The following is a 23359-nucleotide window of genomic DNA, read 5'->3' on the forward strand; positions in this document are numbered from 1 at the left end:
AAGGCTTGGGCTGCGGCATTAACCTATTAATACTAAACCTACTGAAAATGGAAGCCTTGCGCTCCAATGCCAAGATCTATCTCGCCTTGGTAGACTTGTCTCAGGCATTCGACAGTATTAACAGAGATCTACTCTGGACTAAACTGACCAAATGGAATTGCCCTGCAAGTCTGCTGGCCGCTATTCATGAACTCCATACGAACACGACCATCAGAGTCCGCCTAGATCAAAAAGGCAATCTATCTGTACCCATCAACACCTCCCGAGGTGTCAAACAAGGCTGCCCGCTTGCAGCAACCATATTTAATTTGTTCATATCCGACATCAAGGACGTATTTAGTGGCCTACGCACGTTCCCGCCAAAACTCCATGGCTCCCATGTGGACTATTTAGTCTATGCAGATGATATCATTTTGATAGACTCAACCCCCATAGGTTTACAGCGCAAATTAAATGCCGTGGAAAAATACCTAACAGATAACGGGTTAGTTATCAATAGAGGGAAATGCGAGATAATGGTCCTTGAAAGAATGCAAGGTTCCAATTTAAACCGGCAAAAATTCAACTGGTACGTGAACAAAGAACCCATCGGACGCGTTCTTAACACCAGATACTTAGGAATGCAACTAAGTGCCAGTAGAAATGACGCTCCCTGGGTGGACTCCGTGAAGAACAAATGCCGTCAATTGGCGTGCCAAGCAGCCATAATCAACAAAAAATTTGGGAAATTTACCTTAAGACCGACGTTAACCTTCTTTCAGCAGAAGGTGGTACCTTCTCTAATTTATGCTGGCGAAAATGCCTTTGGATGTGGGTTTGAAATGTGGAATTCCCTAGAAAACATCTTCTGGACCAGGGTTCTCCACCTACCCAAAGGCACCTCCACTGTTTGCATTAGATATGAACTTGGCTATATATCGATGCAAGCGAGGGTCGCTTGGAATCTTCTAAGCATCTTTAGGAAAGTAAACCTTAACACCGTTTTGCCTCAGATGAAGATTCTTCACAGCCTACAGTTCGCCAAAGCACCCACAATTGCATTCCAATGGAATAAGACATGTTATGATGTACTCAGTTTCTATGACATTTCGATGCAATTGCTGCTCGAAAATCCAGATGCCGCAAAACAAACTTTGGCGAAATGACTGGATCCAGACTTGCGACAAAAGAGCTAAATCTAAATCGATGCGTGAAGTACCGGCCGAAGCAAGAGCTTACGGAAACGTAGCTCCATATCTAGCTTGCTTCCCGGACCAGTGGGCCCGGGCCGCCTACCTTCAGTTTAGGCTGAACGCTATGCCAACTAAAGAACGTCTTTGCTACTGGTCCCAATCTTCGGACTCGGACCTTGTGTGTCGATTCTGTTCTAACACAAAGGAATCACTTAAACACCTTATCATAACGTGCTCCGAGTTTGAGTCTGAGAGAATTAACATTTTCAACCCACTAATAATGAACTCTCAGTGCCTCACTCGTGATGACTGGTGGAAAGCTATGTTTGATGGAGCAAACAGAGCGTTGTTATATGCTTTGATTTCCTTCCTTCGTGCTATAAAGGAACGTTTACACGATAGCCCGGTGGTCCCGCTCGTTGTGAGATCCTGAGATCCGCATCTAGCACAAGTTATGGGAACCAGATGATGGGAGGAGGACTGGTATCGATTTGTGATGAATGTAGAAAGCATAGCTTGGTTTTGTCTTCTTTCCTTTCTTCTTGCTTCTTTCTTTTTAAAGGTTTGTAATATAACCAATAAAAAAATAATAAAAAAAAAAGATTCTCTGAGCAAGGCTATCCACAGCATGCTGTCGACACAGCAAGAGATATGGCTAACAAAAGAGAACAGACAACTCTGCTTACACCCAAAGAACCCACCAGAGGAATGACCAAGTATAACGATAAAACACGGTACATCACTCAATACTGCAGCAACAGTCAACGAGTACAGAAAATACTAAAAAGACACTGGCACATTTTGACAATAGACGAGGATATCAAGAAATGGTTACCAGACAAACCATGCCTGACCTATACCAAGGCCAAAACCCTTAAAACGATTTTAAGCCCTTTGTTCATGGCTCTAGGACCCAGAACAAATGACAATTTGCTCACAAGCTCGAAACCCGTTGGTTTTTTTCAAATTGGGAATGTGTTCCATGTGTTAACACGCCAAAAACACCAAGGCATTGACCTCCAGCGACGTCGACACACATGACATCAAACAATATATGAATTGTAAATCCAAATTTGTTGTCTATGCCATAATATGTGTTTGTGATCGCGGGAACATATCTCAGTATCTCGGCAGTTCTTTACTCCCTTCACAGGCTGCCAGTGGCTAGGCGTGTTCATTCTAAATCATTATGTTTGTTGCATAAGGCCTTTTATGATGCTGGCCCGGAATACCTACAGCAAAAATGTCGATCCTATGTTCTCCTACCCATGCGCTACGCTCTGGGGACCGCTCTCTCTTTGCTGTCCCTAGGGTCTACTGTGCGCGGAATGGTGGCCGTGCTTTCTCGGTTAAAGCTGCCATTCTGTGGTATGCTCTCCCCGCCTCCCTTCGTGCAGTGTCTGGTCATCTACAATTCTGGAAGGCATTAAAAACGGAACAGTATTGTTTCAAATCTTTTTTTCTTTGTGATCTTTATGTTTTCAGTCATAGCACAAGGTTGCCTTTGGGTGTCGGTTGCGCTGTACCTTTTCTTTTGGTATGAAAAACTATAACATAAAATAACATCAGGGTGGGGTCTGTTTTTGTAATTGTAACTGGAAAATGGGGGTACCTTTTGCTGTAGTCCGAACAAAACTTTACAAACAAGCAACGACTGGTCTATGGCTCTTTAAAGTTATCCATGTCTGGGTTTAGTAGCTTATCCTGGTGTATTGTGGGACCTCTAGTTGTGCATTTATATGTATTCACAAGTACTAGAATGCAAAGAAAACCAGCTTTGGCAAATCCAACGGTTGTGACTCAGCTGCCAGTGCACTCAAAGCACCAGTGCTTCAAGTGGGATATGAAAGTAGGGATTGTGCTCTGGAAAGGCGGTGTTGTCTAAATGAGAGGTAGGTAACTTAGGGAAGGGTCACCTGCCCCAAACGACCAATACATCTTGAGGCCCTGCAAACATCTACTTGGTCTCAGTCTGTCTTGTTACACCGAGTTCCATACTGTAAATAAAACTCCAATCGTTCAATTTCTAAATAAAAACTGATGTCTGTAAGAAAATCTCTTTCTGACTAGGGATACAAGCAATTCAATATCTGAGTAAATCACTTTCATTCTGTAAATAAATGACCCACGCCTAGTGTGCTTAATAACTCTTACAAGGTTTGTGCTCTCCTGCCTGTTCCTTGATACTGTATAGCTTTTTTTTTTAATTCTGTATATTGTTTTCAACAGACAACAAAACAAAACACAAAGACAGTAGTTCAGTGAATCAGCCCCTGGCCCTCCCGGTGCTCCATTATGTGCTCGCCCCGAGGTGTTATTGTGAGAAACCTGAAGGTGTCTCCCTGGCTAGTCCCCAGGGATCTGTCATCCAGGTGGCCAGGACACAGTGGATCCAGTTCCTCGGGGTGGACCAGTGAGGGAGGATCACGTAGATGGGACATCCTTGGGGAGTAAGTGCGGGACACCGACGGGTGAGACACGGTATCCCCCGTCTTCCTTCCCCATGCTACCACGTAGGACATTCCAAAACACTGCCCACCACCTTTTTTTTCACACAAACACAATCGCACAACACGAAAGACAACGGACTAACAGCAGGACTGTTTACCCGATGTGTCCTAATACCAGGGTCAGGCAAAGTCAGGCAATAGACCAGAATCACGCACACCGGACAACCGTTCCCTTCCCCACAGGGATAAAATGTGGAGCACAAGAGCACTGTATGAGCAAGGCAGTACGCACAACGTAAGAGCTAACTCAGCATGGCAGTGCAAGAGGAGGAGAAAGATGGCGCAGACCAAGGGGTTGACAAGGAGAGAAGTGACCTTACCCTTTCCAAGCCAGGCCCATGAAACCTCTGCAAACGGAAATATAAGACCGTGAACAAAGGCCAATCTGTGTTGCAGCAGATGTCTACGGTACGCGAGACCCTCCTCCACTGATAACAAAGCCAGGGAAGGACACCGGTCTCAGTGGTACCAACCTTGACTCCAAGGATAAAGAAAGGCAAGCGGTTCATCACAGCCGGTGAGCCGAGGGGAGAATCGATAAGAAACTGAACTGTGTTGAACGAAAAGTAGCCAACGGCTAATTTGAACTTTGAGAAGCTAAAGTGGGGGGAAAACCAGCAACAGAGGAGGCTGGCACCACGTGGGTGCTCAGGCAGAAAACTCTGGCCGATTACCTGGTGGTAGAAAAACTACTGCAACCCCAGAAGCCCTTGGGAAGAGGCGAAAAGAGGTCAAAGTGGTCTTACAGTGGTCTTGTAAAATCCTCTGTACCGTCGAAAGTCTTTGACCGGCAGATGATTGCGAAAGCTAAGGGAAGTGAATCCTGCATGGTGAAAAGTCAATACCTGAACTGTATTTCGTAAAGATTAGCAAGAGTGAACCCGGCGGAGGGATGCTAATTAGAAGGGACGAAGTCTAAAGTCCCATGATGAACTGTCTATAACTAAAGATCGGTGAGAGTGAACCCGGCAGAGGGAAACCGACAACCAAAAGGTGGCAAGAGTGAACCCAGCAGAGGAAAACCAGTAATGAGGGTCAACACCTGAAAGCCTGTTTAAAAAGACATTAGGATTTGTGAAAGCAAGAAGTATTGCAAGACAAGGGGAAGGAAAGTGCCCCCCCCCCCCCCTTGTCAATTGGAAGCCGAGCCCGGTCGAGGAAGATCCAGGGGTGGAAAGCTGTCACCCAAAGTTCCCTGAGAAGGAAACTGTTTTATGAATTTGCTGAATACAATTACTGACGGGTTTGCACACAGAAGAGGGGGACCCAGGGATGAAGCCGTCACCCCAAAGCCTACATGAAGCAGAACCTTGTGTTAATTTGCTGTGGAATGCAACAGGCCCTCGAGGGAAAGAGACTTTTATTGAAAAGACACTTTACCATTGAAGAACCTGATAGCTGGAACAGAATTGCTGGTCCATGCTGCGAAAGCTCGAGCCTGTGCAGTGCCAGCTGGAACGGAACTGTCAGCTCATGCTGGGAAGGCTTGAGCATGTGCTGTGCTCCAAAGTCCCACCTTGTCCTGTGCTAAAAATGTGGAGAAGGGAGACCTCAAGGCAATCACATCCTGACTTATTATTTGAACACTGTTTCGTTTCTTTTTATACCTTATCTCACACTCTTTCTGTAATTAGTTGTAAGGAATTGGCAATAGGTTTTTCTTAGTATAGGCCCTTTTTATTTTGACACAACGTCACGAGGACTGCCTTATTTTTTATTTGATGGTCGACCTTTACACCCCTGGAAGAAATGCCCGAACTAGCCAATGTCATCGCCCAATTGGCAGCCCATCAAATACAAGCCCAAAACAGACTCCAAGAAAATCTAATTAGACTAACTGAATTACAAGCAAGGCCATTACTACCACAAGGTGTACTTCAACCATATCTCGAAGGCGAAGATTTGGGAAAAATGTTCCTAAACTTCGAACGCCTGGTTGAACAACCTGAGTGGGGAGAGAACCTTAAGAAATGCTATTTGGGACCCTTGTTAAAAGGGGAACTCCAAACCTCTTACCAACTACTCAAGCTTGCACAGGGAGCCTCCTTCCTATCCATCAAATAAGGCTTGTTGAAAAGAGTAGGGCAAACCTGCAATTTTTATCGGCAGAAATTACGAGCCATTATGTTGAACCCCAGGAGAAACTCCTTTGGAGATGGGCGAACGGATCAAAAACAAGATGGCCCTATGGACTAATAATAAAACCCTAGAAGAACTGACCGAGATGATTACCTAAGAATAATTTACAAATTCCGTATCCCCTTTTTTGCAAAAATCCGTCCTTTAATTAAATCTACCTAACCTAGCCATGGCCATTGAGACTGCGCAAAACCACAGGGATGCCACTAAATACTTCCAGTCAGCCCATAGATGGGAAGATCGAAGAGACCATAGACCCATCCATCCCTCCACCCCAGGGAATAAACAAGGGGGTTATATAGAGCCAAGGAAGGGATGCCTTGTGAAAGAGTAGAGATCAAGAAACCTGATCCAAGATCTAAAGATGAAAGCAGACGGGAGCAAGTAAAAGGAAGCAAACCACCTCCGATGGTCTGTTTTTCCTGTAGAGAAACCAGACATATAGCTAGACAATGTCCAAAGAATATAAAAGACAAACCTATGGAAATAGGCTGCTTGAAGGGTGAAGAGTGGGAAGAAGCCGAGGAAGAACTAGAGAACTTTAGCATCTGCTTATGTCAAACCCCTACCAAGTTCACCTATGAAAATACTTGGATGAATGGGAAACAGGCCAAGGCTTTAATCGACTCAGGTAGTAAGCAGACCACTATACGGGCAGATTTAGTTACACCACAAGACCTAAACCATGTAACCCTAGTCCGAGTTACTTGGGTACATGGAGACAACAAAATCTATCCTAAGATATCAGTACACACAGAAATCGGGGGCAAGGCCTGTGAAATACCATCTGCCATCATTCCAGGACTCCATGAGGAAGTTATTCTGGGGCAAGACTTCCCCATCTTCTCTACTCTGTTACAGGAATCTCCACCACCTTTCAGAGACTTTTTGCTCCAAAAGATCCTGGCAGTAAAGTCACAATTACCAAAATTCTCCAGTATGGGATTGGGAAGACTCAGAGCCCATGAAACCCAACACAGATTTTGAAACCCAATTCATAGGTTATTGTAGAGGGGCAGATAAGATCCCTTCACCTCCACCACTTAAAAACAATCAGTGGAATATGCGAGAGAGCCTGGACATCTCTCACCCCTGTTCTTTGGCCAGCCTTAACAGGAAATCTAACCAAAAGTCAGGTATATCCACCTTGCATAGGGAAAGGATATGTGAGAAACCTGAAGGTGTCTCCCAGGCTAGTCCCCAGGGATCTGTCATGCAGGTGGCCAGGACACGGCTATCGCTATTGGATCCAGTTCCTGGGGGTGGACCAGTGAGGGAGGATCACCTGTATTGGGGGTCCTTGGAGAGTGCGCAACGGGACACTGACGGGCGAGACACGGTATCCCCCTTCTTCTTTCAACACCTTTTCCCCATCCTACCACGTAGGACATTCCAAAACACTGCCCCCACCTTTTTCCATACAAACACGCACAACACGAAAGACAACGGACTAACCGCAGGACCATTTGCCTGACGTGTCCCAATACCAGGGTCAGGTAATGTCAGGCAATAGTCCAGAATCACGCACACCTGGCGGCCCGTTCCCTTCCCCACAGGGATAAAAGGTGGAGCAGAAGAGCACGATACGAGCAGGGCAGTACGCACGACGTAAGAGCTAACTCAGCATGGCAGTTCAAGAGGAGGAAAAAGACGGCATAGACCGATGGGAGGATAAGGAGAGAAGTGACCTTGCCCTTTCAGAGCCAGGTTCGTGAAACCTTCGCAAATGGAAATATAAGACTGCAAACAAAGGCCAGCGTGTGTTGCAGCAGATGTCTACGGTACGCGAGACCCTGCTCCACTGATAACCAAGCCGGGTAAGGGCATCAGTCTCGGTGGTACCAACCATGACTCCAAGGATGAAGAAAGGCAAGCAGTTCATCACAGCCGGTGAGTCGGGGGGAGAATCGATAAGAAACCGAACTGTGTTGATGGACAAGTAGCCAACGGCTAATTTGAACTTTGAGAAGCTAAAGAGGGGGAAAACCAGCAACAGACGAGGCCGGCACCACGTGGGTGCTCAGGCAGGAAACAAACTCTGGGCGATTACCCGAAGGTAGAAAAACTACCATAACCAAAAGCACTTGGGAAGAGGCGAAAAGAGGTCCTAGTGGTCATACAGGGGTCTTGTAAAATCCTCTGTACCGTTGAAAGTCTTTGACCGGCAGATGATTGCGAAAGCTAAGGGAAGTGAATCCTGCATGGTGAAAAGTTAATACCTGAACTGTATTTCGGAAAGATTAGCAAGAGTGAACCCGGCGGAGGGATGCTAATGAAAAGGGGCAGCGACGTATAAAGTCCCATGATGAACTGTCTATAACCAAAGCTCGATGAGAGTGAACCCGGCAGAGGGAAGCCGACAACCAAAAGGTGGCGAGAGTGAACCCAGCAGAGGGAAACCAGTAATGAGGGTCAAAGCCCGAAAACCTGTTTAAAAAGACATTAGGATTTGCGAAAGCAAGAAGTATTGCAAGACAAGGTGAAGAAAAGTGTCCCCCTTGTCAATTGGGTTTTAAGCCCGGTCAAGGAAGATCCAGGGGTGGAAAGCAGTCACCCAAAGTTCGCTGAAAAGGGAACTGTTTTATGAATTTGTTGAATACAATTGCTGAGGGGTTTTGCGTCCAGAAAAGGGGGACCCAGGGGTGAAGCCGTAACCCCAAAGCATACGTGAAGCAGAACTTTGTGTTTGTTTGTTGTGGAATGCATCAGGCCCTCGAGGGCAAGAGACTTTTTATTGCAAAGAGACTTTACCATTGAAGAACCTGATAGCTGGAACAGAATTGTTGGCTCGGGCTGAGAAAGCTTGAGCGTGGGCAGTGCCAGCTGGAACGGAACTGTCAGCTCATGCTGGGAAGGTTCGAGCATGTGCTCTGCTCTAAAGTCCCACCTTGTCCTGTTCTAAAAACATGGGGAAGGGAGACCTCAAGGCAATCACATCCTGACTTATTATTTGAACACTGTTTCCTTTATTTTTATACCTTACCTCACACTCTTTCTGTAATTAGTTGTAAGGAATTGGGAATAGGTTTTTCTTAGTATAGGCCCTTTTTATTTTGACACAACGTCACGAGGACTGCCTTATTTTTTATTTGATGGTCGACCTTTACACCGCTGGAAGAAATGGCCGAACTAGCCAATGGATTTAATCCAGATTTATCAGATTTTACACATTTATGCATTAGAGGCGCTAACCTTGTCACCGGCAATTTAGCTAAAATGTTGTTATCCAAATCCAATTTAATCCAAATTAATACGTGAAATCGGGCAGTAGGAAGAATATCAATCTGCCTCTTTTCCTGTCTTCAACAGTATGGTCACCACTGCCTCCCTCATAGACGCTGGCAACTCGCCATTGTCAAGTGTCTGCTAATACACCTCCAGAAGATGCAGAGCTAGCTTTAATGCAAAGTGCTTGTAAAACTCGGCTCTAAAGCCATCAGGACCCGTGGCCTTCCCAGATGAGAATGCTTTAATTGCTTCTAAAACGTCCTGTTCTGTAATAGGTCGACATAACCATTCTCTTCCTCATCAGCACACCAATAAAGTGCCAACTCCTCCAGAAAGCTGTTTATTCAGGTTGCGAAACCAGAGCTTGTGAAGAGTATAGCCGTGTACAGAATGAACAAAATTCCACCATAATCTCCCCATCTACGTACTGCGACTCCCCCAGCACAATTATTATGAACAGACTCTCTGTTCCTGGCCCATCAAAGCCTTAGCTGCAAGTAACCTGTTGAGACACTGCCCCTTTTCCCCCGTTTTGCCTGCCAACCACCCCTCCTGCAAGATATGTTACCTCTGGGCTACCTCCCTAAATGTATCCACCTCCTCCCTGATCTTCCTCTTTACATCCAGGTTCTTCATAACTTCCATTCCAGCCTGTAAGCATTGAATTCACGCCTCACTCTCCTCCAGCTCCCTCTGTATCTGATTCAATACCTCAGCTTCCTTTGAAATAAACTCCCCCACACCACGCATGTAAAAGCCTCCCACAAGTAGAGCTAGTTGTAACAGAGCCCACATTTTCCTCAAAGAATTTGGCAATAACATCTGCAATACTGACCCAAAATACCTCATCAGTCAAACCTTCATTCTTAAATCTCCAGGTCGACTTACTACTCAACCGCCCCAGTATCTCTGGGGCTAACACCACTGGTGCATGATCTGACATTATGCATGCCAGTATTGTGACCTCAGACACCCACTCCACCATCCTATCTGAAATTAAGAAGTAATCCAACCGGGACGCTGCCTGGTAAACCGTGGTGTGGAGTGTATAGCCCTTCTCTGTCCCACGTCTGGTCCTCCAGATATCAATCAGCTCCCAAGTCCAGCACAAGTCCTGCAACTTACTAGTTGACATCATGGGAAGCCTTGAAGTTCTCCCGGTTCTATCCAATTCCGGCTCCATCACTATATTAAAGTCCCTGGCCCATATTATTCATCCACGTCACCAACAATGCACGTCCCTCTTGGTCTTTGACGACCTTCGTTGGACGGAAGCCCACAAACCACACATCACTATGCAGACCCCCCTGGAATAAGAAGAGCATGAAGAAAAATATCTGTGACACCCCCACCCACGCCCAATCCATGTCTCCCCGGACGGGGTCAAGTGCATCTCTTGAAGAAACGCAACATCCACCTGATTTCATTTCATATATAATATGGCCTTACGGTACGTAGATGGGTAGTTCAAATCCTGAAGATTCCATGTCATACACCCGAGTGCTTAAGCCATATTCATAGGTATCCCTCAAACCATATCTTGGGCATTTCAGTGCACATCTACATCTCCACCTCCGCCTCCACCCACGGCTGAGAGAATTCAAGAATCCCCGAGCCACTGCCCCCTCCCAGAACCAACCCAAACTCCGACATTGCTCTCCCAACCTCACCGGCAACCACAACATGCCAGTTATCCCTTCCCTAAAAACAACAACTATCATGAGCTTCTGCACAAGGGCAACTCCAGTGCCCAGCCACCTCAGCACTCCAATACCAATTTCACTTCCTTCTCTCCACTCCAACTTAAACATTACAGTAGTCAGCATCAACTCTTGGGCCATACATATACTTCACAGGGATTCACCCCCTCTGTCATTATTCCCCCTGCACCTCAGGGCCGTAGGCAGCAACTCAAGAAAAGCATTGGCCTCATCTGAGGATTGAAAAAACAATGCACGCCCCTCATGTTCCACTCTGAGTTTAGCAGGAAAGAGCATGGCATTCTTCATGCGCCTCTCCTTGAGCCTCTTTTTGACATCAATGTATGTTCGCCTGCTTGGCTGCACTTCATCCGAAAAGTCTTGGAAGAGTCCGATGGTGTACCCTTTGTACATCAGGGAGCCCTTCTCCCTGACCTTCCATAAAGCCAGGTCCCTGTCTCGATTCTTCAACATACGGACTATAATTGGCCTAGCTGGGGCCCCAGGAATCGGCTTCCTTCCGTTGGGTATCTGATGTGCCCTCTCCACATTGAAGACTGCTGAGAAGTCCTTGCCGCCAATCACCTCACTTAGTAAGGATTCAACCAGGGGTTCCATAGCTTGTTGAGCCACCGTCTCAGAGACACATACTATTCTTTGATTGTTCCATCTGGATCATGACTCAAGGTCCTCCTGCTACTCGCTAGCTCCTTAGGAGCCTTCCAAACTTGCACTAGTTCCCATGACATAGCTCCAGACTCATCTTCTACTATGGAGACTTGCCCCTCAACCTCATCCAACCTCTCCCCATGCCTATACAGGGACACCTGCATAATGTCCACTTTACGTGTGAATCTGTCAATTTTCTGGGCCAATGACTATATACTAGCCTGCAATTGGTTAAATATGGCTTTAATGTCATTGAATGCACCGTTAGGGTTGGGTGAAGAGGACTGGGAATTCCAATCAGATGAGTCCTCCGGCACTTTGATTTTTAACTTGTGTAGGGGTTTCAAAATGTAATTTGTAATGCTGCTTCCCTGTTTTGTGTGATTTATACATGGTGCTGCTGTTCCGAAGCCAGAACTTACGCTGCACTTCCACCTCTCACAGTAATCGCTTCCTCGCAGAGCCCCAGGTGGCCACACCGCATCTTTTGTGCTCCCACGACCGCATCTCCACCAGCTAAGATACAAAGCACTGATCATTAACAGCACTCCTGTCTGGGCAGTCAGAAGACGTCACCCGGAGCAATTGTCCCAGCTGTTAATCAAAAATAATCTTTGGCACCACTCCCCACTCTGCCACCGCTGTCACAATTCCTCCCTGGGCAGGGCAGAACTTGCTGATCTCTTCCATTGCTCCTGAGCACCTGAGTATGTTCAAGCGGCTTACCCATACCCCGCTGAATACGTCGCTGATCCACCATGTCCTGAAGGAGCCGCTGTATCTAGCTTGCCACCAAGTACCCAGGTGTTTGTATCCACACTGTGCTGTAGAATGTCACCTGCGCCACGTTGCTCAATGTGTCTTCCAGCACAAAGAAATCGAAGATACACAGCCAGGCACCTAATGTACTCCATTCACAAGCAACCTCCCATATATGCGGGTACTGACGGCACATTCCCAATTCCAATCGCAAAAGTGTGCTGCATAATGTTCAGGGATAGCAGGAACCTGCGCTAGACCAGACTCATGTGCTCCCCTGCAGCCTCACTCAACAGGCGGACATCAGGCTCCATGGCCTTCCCTACCATTGCTGATCTTGCTGCCCTCTTTCACAGTCAGCACAGTGATAATGATAGGGCCACCAACTCCTCGCCTACAGAGTCCACTGAGCAAGCAGCCAAGCTTCCCAGCTCACCATCGCCAGTGAGCAGCAGGACACATAATGTGAGAGCTAAACCACATCTGCTTTCCAGGTAGTCTCATCAAACTGCAGCCAATGTGCGCCCTAGTCAAATGAACTATGAACGTTCAGCTTGCCGACTCACAGAGACTCCCTGATCCTTGGCAATCGCTGCTGGGCCCTTTCCTCCACCGCCGGCTCCTCACAGGAAAGCACTCCTCGGCTTCCCTAAAACCACCTGGGCTCCTGGACTGCTCCGATGAGCCTCACTTCACCAAGACCCCCACAACAACTCCCATCGGGAGTCCAGAGGCGCTCCTGCAGTTTCTTCGTGTTCCGGCCGGGGTTTCGCCACTCCTCCAGCCAGCCTCCTTATGTCCAACACAACAGCTGTCACTACATTGGCCGTATCCCGGCTCCGATGCCAAGGTGGGCGGGTGCCACCAGACACTCACCCTGATCTCTTGGGCCACAGCAGCGTGCTCCACTGCCAGATTCGCCCACCCACCTCCGACCTCGGGTCCGAAGCAAGCAGCAGGTGCAGGGGCCGATCGCTCGCAGTGCTGGGTGGGGCAGCGGCTTTGGCAGCTCCAATCCTATGTTTCTCCAGGGAAGCTTCCCAGCCACCTACGCACATTTTCCCACGCAGCCATTATGGACAAGGCCCGTTTTTGCTCCACCACAGCTCGCGCCCTCAGATCACGGGGAGTGTTAAGATGGATTTCTGAACTCTGACCTGGTGGGCAGAGGTTCAGAAGGCCAGCCTAGTTTCTTGGAACAGGTGAACCTTCTGGACAATCCAGACCAATCAAGGTAGCATTGGCGTCGGTCAAGACTAGTCTCAGGAGGGGTGAGGGTGATCGAAAGCCCACAATGAGCACACACAGTAAACACCACAAATTACACTCAGTCAGGTGTATCTATCAAAAATACATATACATTTATTAAAGGCCTTTTAAATCAAACACACAGTGAAGTCAAAGCAATATTAACGAAACCAACACAACACTAACTATGAAACATATATACAGTAACAGAGACCTAAAGGAATATTACACAAGTATAGATCCACAACCTGCAAAGAAAGGGGGTCACACAGTGCAAATATCTGTTAGGCAGTCCTTCAACAATTCAAACCCTAACTAATAGGCACTCCAGTCCCTAAGAATTGTGGAGTGTTGCACTCAAAAGTACATTCAGTGCCGGAGCACTCAATTGTGTGGTTAAGTTCAAAACCGGTCTTCTTCAGGGGGCTGTACTGGCTCAGGAAGTTGGGTGAGATGATAAAGAATAACTTCCCACTATTCAAGGAGGGTCTCCCCAAGAGGGCAGAGCAGTTTCCAAAGATTGGGAATAGCTTGGTAGCAGAGGCTACCTCGATAAAGGAAAGTGGGCATCAGGGGAAACTCGTGCGTAAAAGTCTATGGATGCGCCAGAGGCCACTGGTAAGGGATGCAAGTACTTACTGAACCTCGACGCACTCTGGACCAAATTTCACCAGTTAAGTCCAGTTTGTTTACATGTTCAAATCCTGCAGTGGTGCGGCTCTGTTGCTTTCAGGGGCTGCATTCCGGAATTGATTCTGTGGCGGGACAGTGGTGATTTATCTGCTCCTGGTGAAGGGATCAGGCAAGTTTCACTGCAGAGAGTCTGAGGGCACAGGGGGGGCACAGCAACAAGGAACCCACAAAGATCATCACCACAGTTTGGCGACACAGTGGCTGCGTATTTTCGGGTTCAGGCATACTCTTTATTCCAGACCTAGGAATGGTAGGTGTACGAAACGTGGCGGGAGAGTGGCTTATGCCGAGAGCTTACAGTCTCCAAAGGCTCAAGTCGAAACTCAAACAGCGGCTCCAGGGCAAAGGTCCCGTACGAGCTGGTCAGTTCACTGGGCAGTTCAGGAACACTTCCGAAATGGCTTACTTACAGGTTAAGCAGGAGGTGCTGAGAATAGTTAGTCCCACTATTCCAATGGGTAGAAGTGCCCTGCAGGCCTTCTATGATCAATGTGAAACAGGGGCTCTGACGGGACAACGGTGGGGTAAGGGTGCCAAACCTTCCAGCGGGTCACCACCGGTTCCATGAATCTGCTTCAGCGTTTCAGGATACTTGACTCCTTTACTAAGTTTGGTGTGAACTCAGAAGATCGACCTGGAATGGGTGTAAGGTGCCTTCCCTTATCCAAAATCTCCTTCGTGCCAAAACGAAGAGAAACCAATAAAAGATCTTCTCACTTTCAGCCATCCCAGACGTGGAGCAATCACAGACCACGGAGATCCCAGTCAACCCAGCACACCAGACATCCTGGCACCCATGATGTGTATTGGAACTAGACAGCTTGGTTTGAGCGGGGGTCTGCATGACCAAATAAGGAATTTCCCAGTCGGCTCGACCCGGGGAAGGCAAAGGGACAAGATGGCCAAAGGACAGAACAAAGGACCTAGTGGCATGGCCATTTTGAGCACTGGCCACTGTCCTGAGCCAAACGCGGTAAACACTGTTTGGACCATAGAAAAGAGTCAAAAATGCTTTAAAAGTAACTGCTGCCACCAACTCTGCCTGAGCACAATTGTACATTCACAAAAAATCCTTCAAGGGTGTCTAAGGACTTAAAAATGAAAAAGGGACCCCAGCGCGCTGTACTGTAATGTACATTGTGCACTGATAAAATGTTTCTAAGAAATAGCAACAAAGTGAAAGAATAAGGGAAATAAAAGTCTCCCAGTACTGACAGTCTAAAGGGCATGTCAGTTTTCCCCAGAACAAAATGAGCAAAAGCTCAGCGGAGTACAGCAGAAGGCTGGGCTGCACTGGTAAAAGTCAGACTAGGATGGTCAGACAACAGCAACAGGTTGGGGGTTTCACAACTGGAGGGAAAATTACCCATAAATGGAAATCTTTCCTAACAGGGAGAAGCCACAAATGTTCACACAAGCGTGCCCAAGGTGTTCCCACAACCGATGCACCCACATCAGCCAGAAAGTGCCAGCATTTCTTCCGGATATATTGGAGTGCCCAGGAGCTCACAGGCTTGCAGCCATCTTGGCTGGGCTCACCGGCGCCCCTCATCCAGGAGCTCACAGGCTTGCAGCCATCTTGGCTGGGCTCACCGGCGCCCCTCATGCAGCTATTAACCCCCCATAAGGAAGGACCACAATAATGCACATATTCCCTAGGGTGGCACCAGTATTCTCAAACTGCAGGCTGTTCACTTTAAATGTGTTTTTGCTGGCCAAAGACAAACCTCAAGTTATTGGTTTATCTGACCTCTTCAGCCAGCCAGCCCTCAAATCCCCCAGGAGAGCACGTGTGGGAAAAGGGAGGAGGACAAAAAGAACCAATACAAGCTACTTGGTGGTTTCAATAAAATCAAAGAGCATTTTGGGAACATATACACACATTTTTATATTTGACATATAAGTCACAACGATTCAAGCCTGCAGCCCTTCTGAGCACATAACTCTTACTGGCCTTTCTCCCCGATTCATTTATGATGAACCTTACTAGTGAAACGATGTCAAACTATGAGCCATGTGCAATTTGGGGAGAGTTGTCTGATGGGAGCTGGCTGCCCTACATGTATTTCTTTCACGGGCACCGTGCCTATCGCACTCACATGCTATTGTCTAAATCCATGCCAAGCAAAGCTTTAAGAGGGCCGGTGCTAGCCATGGCGAAGCCCTAGCAGTCTCCAGAAAGTGCTCCCAAGCCGGGGCCCACCCCGACTAGCCCCAGCCATGCAGACAACTCGGGCCGCCGTGTAGCCGAAGCGCTACACAGTTACACGGACTGCCTGCAGGTGTCGGCACTTCGGAAGTACTGACATCTGCGGCCAGTCAGTGTAACCGTGGTTTGGCTACACCGCTGCCAGATGACTCTCTACTCTGAAACAGGAGGAGGGATGGAGGGCCCAGTCTCTCCTTTTGTTTCTGAGTAAAGTGTCATCATGCAGCATGAAGCCTTTTAAACGGGGCTTCATGATGCTTGATGAGTCTTTCCCTGCGAAACAAAAGGAGAGACTGGGCCCTCCAGCTCTCCACCTGTTTCGTAGTTCAGAGTCATCACACAGCAGGCAGCCCTTTCATTCAAGGAGCCCCCCGTGGTTTTACATCACGCGTCACCTTCAATGATACGGCTGCCTGCTGCGTGTGAGAGCTGGGGGCACACTGGTGTCACTCCTTTGGTGCTGAGCGCACCAAAGGTAATAATGCCAGTGCGCCCCAGTATGCAGAGGGATGGAATTGTTAGTTAGTTGGCATTGCTGTCCCTGCAATTATGGGATTCCATCTAGGTGCGGCACATGCTGACAGTCACATTTCTATCTAGATGCGACGCAAGCTAGGGTTCAGAATTCCATACGAGTGTGGCACATGCTAACAATCACATTTCTATCTAGATGCGACGTGAGCTAGGGTTCAGAATTCCATACGAGTGTGGCACATGCTAACAATCACATTTCTATCTAGATGCGACGTGAGCTAGGGTTCAGAATTCCATACGAGTGTGGCACATGCTAACAATCACATTTCTATCTAGATGCGACGCGAGCTAGGGTTCAGAATTCCATACGAGTGTGGCACATGCTAACAGTCACATTCCTGTCTAGGTGCAGCGCAAGCTAAAGTTAAGAATCCTGGGTGTGGCACATGCTAATAATCACATTTCTATCTAGATGTGACGCGAGCTAAAGTTAAGTGTGGACATGCTAATATTCAAATTAATTAATTTGTGTCAAGTGAACATGGAAAGAAAACGGGAATAATGATAGGAAGTGAAAGTTTTGTAATAAAAGTTTGTAATAAACTATATGTTACAAATAAAAAAAATAATAATAAAATTTAAAAAAATATTCAAAGTCCTATCTAGATGCAACGCAGGCCAATATTCACAATTCTGTCTAAGTGTGGACATGCTAATAGTCACAATTCTGTCTAGGTGTGGACGTGCTAATATTCACAATTCTGTCTAAGAGTGGATATGCTAATATTCACAATTCTGTCTAGGTGTGGACATGCTAACAATCAAAGTCCTATCTAGATGCAACGCAGGCCAATATTCACAATTCCATCTAAATGCGGTGCGTGTTGGTCTTGACAACTATGTTATTATGTAATGCAAGGCAACTTCTACAATCCTGTCATGGATAAGTTCAGTCTGGTGGTTACAAATATCTCTGATTGTACCTGTGTGAGTCCATGGCAGTCTATGTTATTGGGAGGTAAGATAGATTGGCAGGGGTTTTCTGGAGTGGAGTGATTGCTCTACTCCCCACCTGTGCCACACTCACAGTTTTTGTTGGTGTCTGTTGGCTGCTGGCTTCACTGGCTTCCCCGGGTACACCTGCAGACACATCTCGGAGCCGCCAATGTAGGAGCCACCCTTGGCCTTGGGGCCCTTAGCCGCAGGGGGCTGCCGGGCAGAGGGCTGCCCTGGGAGGACCAATGATGAAGTGTAGGTGGACCAGTGAGAGCGTGCCTGGGCGGGTCGGGAAGCGGTAGACTCAATGCCGACAGTGCATGGACCAATGGGAGGGAGGGAGGCCGGATCGGGCAGCGGGCGGGCTGGGAAACCAGGAAGGTGCTGCGGGGAGGAAGGGGACGCAAGGGCCTGCTCCTGGGCACAGGCCCAGGACAAATGGGCATTTAAAAAAAAAAACAAAGGTGCTTACAGGGCTGCACACTCACTGCACTCCTCGGATGGCAAATGAAGCCGGTGAGACACACGCGAGTCGGTAGACTTGATGCCTACAGTGCATGGACCAATGGGAGGGAGGGAGGGCGGATCGGGAGGCGGGCGGTCTGGGAAACCAGGAAGGGGCTGCAGGGAGGAAGTGGACACAAGGGCCTGCTCCTGGGCACAGGTCCACGAACAAATGGCCATTTAAAAAAAAAAACACAAAGGTGCTTACAGGGCCGCACACTCACAGCGCTCCTCGGGTGGCAAATGGAGCCTGTGAGACCCACGCGAGTCGGTAGACTCGATGCTTACAGTGCATGGACCAATGGGAGGGAGGGAGGGAGATGCTTACAGTGCATGGACCAATGGGAGAGAGGGAGGAATGGAGGGAGGGAGGGAGGCGGGCGGGCTGGGAAACCAGGAAGGGGCTGCGGGGAGGAAGGGGACGCAAGGGCCTGCTCCTGGGCATGGGCCCACGAACAAATGGGCATTTAAAAAAAAAACAAAGGTGCTTACAGGGCTGCACACTCACCGCGCTCCTCAGATGGCAAATGGAGCCGGTGAGACCCACGCGAGTCGGTAGACTCGATGCCTACAGTGCATGGACCAATGGGAGGGAGGGAGGGCGGATCGGGAGGCGGGCGGTCTGGAAAACCAGGAAGGGGTTGCGGGGAGGAAGGGGACGCAAGGGCCTGCTCCTGGGCACGGGCCCATGAACAAATGGGCATTTAAAAAAAAAATACAAAGGTGCTTACAGGGTCCGCACACTCACCGCGCTCCTCGGATGGCAAATGGAGCCGGTGAGACCCATGCGAGTTGGTAGACTCGATGCCTACAGTGCATGGACCAATAGGAGGAAGGGAGGGCGGATCGGGAGGCGGGCAGGCTGGGAAACCAGGAAGGGGCTGCGGGGAGGAAGGGGACGCAAGGGCCTGCTCCTGGGCACAGGTCCACGAACAAATGGGCATTTTTAAAAAAAAAACACAAAGGTGCTTACAGGGCCGCACACTCACCGCGCTCCTCGGGTGGCAAATGGAGCCGGTGAGACCCTCGCGAGTCGGTTGACTCGATGCCTACAGTGCATGGACCAATGGGAGGGAGGGAGGGAGGAGGGCGGGCTGGGAAACCAGGAAGGGACTGCAGGGAGGAAGGGGATGCAAGGGCCTGCTCCTGGGCACGGGCTCACGAACAAATGGGCATTTAAAAAAAAAACAAAGGTGCTTACAGGGCTGCACACTCACCGCGCTCCTCGGATGGCAAATGGAGCCGGTGAGACCCACGCGAGTCGGTAGACTCGATGCCTAAAGTGCATGGACCAATGGGAGGGAGGGAGGGTGGATCGGGAGGCGGGCAGGCTGGGAAACCAGGAAGGGGCTGCGGGGAGGAAAGGGACGCAAGGGCCTGCTCCTGGGCACGGGCCCAAGAACAAATGGGCATTTAAAAAAAAAAAAACAAAGGTGCTTACAAGGCCGCACACTCACCGCGCTCCTCGGTTGGCAAATGGAGCCGGTGAGACCCACGCAAGTCGGTAGACTCGATGCCTACAGTGTATGGACCAATGGGAGGGAGGGCGGATCGGGAGGCGCGCGCGCTGGGAAACCAGGAAGGGGCTGCGGGGAGGAAGGGGACGCAAGGGCCTGCTCCTGGGCACAGGCCCACGAACAAATGGGCATTTAAAAAAAACAAACAAAGGTGCTTACAGGGCCGCACACTCACCGCGCTCCACATACTTGGCCATGCCCACTAATGAGAGCCCCCCTCGATTTAGCACCCCACTTAATCCATGCATGCCCAGCGCTACTTACACACACACACCCACCACGGTGGGAAAGCACAAGCTGAAGGTATAGCAAAAAAACACTTAGCATGGTGGAAGCACACGGAGAACGGGATGGGCACAAATACACACAACAGGGAAAAATACACACTGTTTGGGTAGCCGAGAAGTGAGCCTGGTAAACAGTGTAGAGCATTGGTCGCCATGGCCTATCAGACAATCTAGCATCCCGGGCAGGCATGATACTTCAGCATATCAAACAAATTGGTCACCTAATAGCACATGCCGGATGTCAATTTCTATCCTGTGCATGATGGAATATGTCCACTGATACAGCTCTTTCTCTGCCATTGCCAGTCCACAATCCTCGAGGGAGGACGGGGGCAACCACAGAGAGTAAGGCAAGGACACATGGCTTCCTGGTCAAGTCTTGTGGGTGAGGTTTGCTTACAGGCTGAGCCATTCCCTTTCTGATATATGGACAAATAAACCTATCAGAGTTTACCCCACTGCCTAACACAAAACAAAACATAAGTACCAATAATAATGTAGACACAAACTCCTTAATCAACGCCTCCTGGCCCCAGTCCTATTGGAGTGACAGACGAGGAGCCACAACTGGGAACCCATGTACAGGTTTTTGCGAAATGTCTGTACCACGTTGATTGTATGAAAGAGGATATGCACTTGGGCAGCCATTCGGAAGATAAGAATATACCCTCATGTTGAAATAGTGGAGGAAAGCTACCAAGAAGGATGTCCTTTGCCGAGTTGCAGAAATGCAGCCATTAATAAAATGGTGCACGACATGGATGTACATTAAAGAAAGTCTATTTACAGCAAAAGGATGTCCTAAAGAAGATACATGAACCTATGCTGAAATTATATGAAAATACTTGAGAATGACGATGTAACTAAGGCGCTAATAGAAATATGTACTCCATGATGCAGTACTCATGAACACAAATAAGAATGAAGTGGCTCACAGGTCAATAAGTGTAAATACGCTGAAACGCAAGGTAGAAAGAATATGTAGAAGCTTGCTTATAAGAGGTATATTTTCAATGTTTAAGATGACCATTAGAACAAGACGGGCGACGGCTCATGTCAATAAACCCAACTACCTCAAAAATACAAGACTAGGGTCATAACGTGGAAAGATGATGAAAAAGATGTTTTCCTTGCGAAATAGGCTTGAAACCAATGATGCTATTTCGAGAGATGAAGAAAAAGCACAAAGGGAGTCTAACAAGCAGACCATGTGCAAGGACATATTTCCCAAAGATTAGGAGGAACAAGAACATTTACTGATGCCAAAGATTGGACATTAAAAGGGCATGAAGTTAATATGGGATATAGTGAGCAAGTCTCTAAAGGCCAAGAGGAGCAACTGCACCCAGCATAATTGAATCAAATTGTGTTAAATGCACCGTTGATAAGAACAATTTCATGGCCTTTCAACATGTGACGAAGAGCTCGCAAACAAGGGCTATTCATTAAGTCTGAAGCTAAGATAGTGATGTGCCTACACTCCCTCAAATGTCCCGGGACCATGCAGACTGGCAAGGTAAACCTTCAAACAAAAGACACTGGGCATGAGGCCTACACATTAATGAGGGGAGACTAATTGGGGAAAACAAGGGGAAAGCTGACGTATCTCCAACCCCCTGGGTTTCATTTCTATGTACGTGCTGCTAGCAAGCAGAATGTCTAAGGTTGGATTTGGGTTTCCAACCAATTAGAATAGCCTGCCATGTACTTTTACATACAATGTTGCAAAGTATTATGCTGCTGTCACATTTTCTGCTATGACGAGGGCCTTAAACCACGTGTATAAATGTAGCTCAGGATGTGTCTCACAGATAAGAGACCACCAATGAGGGACTAGCACATATATATTCTATAAGTAGATATGATACCCTAATCCAATCCCACCCCTCGATAGGTTTTGCAGTTTGCCACATAGAATGATGTCATAAATGACGCATCTAGCATTATATAAGCTAAAAACAAACAAAAGGACATTGTCATCTTGCATAAGTCAAACTGATGAGTGTTCATTCGCCCCCTGCTTTACTTCATGAGATGCAGTATTTTACCATCTCCAGTCTGTCCGGTTATTTGGTCTGAAATATTATATTGGTAATTTCATCTATTCTGGTCTAGTCGAACTAACGCTCAGACCTAGAACCCAGACCTAGATTCCCGGAAGCTCGGCGGCTTCGACCGTAAGTCAGATGAGCGCAGCGTTCCCTACGGTGAGTGGTGCGTTAAAATTTATCACATGATCAACATATGGTCGACAGGTCCCCCTTTGAAGAAATTCCTGTTCGGTCCCTGCAGGTGCCCCGCCATCGAAAGGCGAACTGGTGGATTAGGGAAGAGTCGACGCCGGAGGACTCGAGCTGAGTACCAGACGTAAGTAGACCATGGTAGTTTGGTAAAAGCATATGGGGAGGAGGGATTGTAATTGTGTTATGTTGTAAATAAGAGACATAAAGAGTAACAGGATTTCTGGGGATTATATAAGGAAGAGAGATGAGGATACCTCGAATTCACTGGCCCAAGAGAGATGGAAAGTGCATACACTATAGTTCCGTAACAGAAAGTTAAGGATTCCTACTGACAGAGCCAGTCAGAAGAGTGCGTGTCAAACTCCCAGAAGGGGTAAATAAAAAAGAGAGTAGCATACACCCACTAAGGTAGTGTAGAAAGATGCATGTAAAGGGGACCATGAACATATATATATATATATATATATATATAAAATAAAGAAAAAAAAGAGGAAAAAAACGCCATGGAGATGGATAGTTCAACCTGCACTCCAAGTCATGTAAAGAAGCAGCAAGGTCCCATTCGTAGATAAAAGAGCCAGAAACTTGAAACAAATTACTTTCAAGTTTATTAAAGATACAAAAGCTGCATTATGTTTAAAAGCAAACCACCATAGACCCCAAAACAGAGGCAGGACACCCAGAGAGCAGTCCTGTATGGACGCGTTTCTTGCTATACACAGCGCTTGTTCACCAATATATATATATATATATATATATATATATATATATATATATATATATATATATATATATATTGGAAGTGCACATATATAAAGGGTATAATATGATTGTGTAGAAGATAATGTGTTTAAAATAAACAACAAAAAACAAAGAAAAAATAGCACAAATAAATAAATGAACTATTTTTTCCTTACACTTTTTGATAAAGGATTGACGTGGACAAAAAAGCTAGAATTAGACTAAACTAAAATAGAAGTAAAAAAAACAGTTACAGATACTAAAAAAGCA

General features: G+C 47.4%; 1 protein-coding gene across 3 annotated transcripts in view; it reads right to left on the reverse strand.

Moving 5' to 3' along the window:
* The window catches only part of CSTPP1 (centriolar satellite-associated tubulin polyglutamylase complex regulator 1), a 1657587-nt gene that overhangs the window by 260012 nt on the left and 1374216 nt on the right, over positions 1–23359 (reverse strand). The gene's annotated exons all lie outside the window — the stretch shown is intronic.

The sequence above is a fragment of the Ambystoma mexicanum genome, chromosome 11 (genome assembly GCF_040938575.1).
Source record: "Ambystoma mexicanum isolate Mex_15411 chromosome 11, UKY_AmexF1_1, whole genome shotgun sequence".
Taxonomy (NCBI): domain Eukaryota; kingdom Metazoa; phylum Chordata; class Amphibia; order Caudata; family Ambystomatidae; genus Ambystoma; species Ambystoma mexicanum.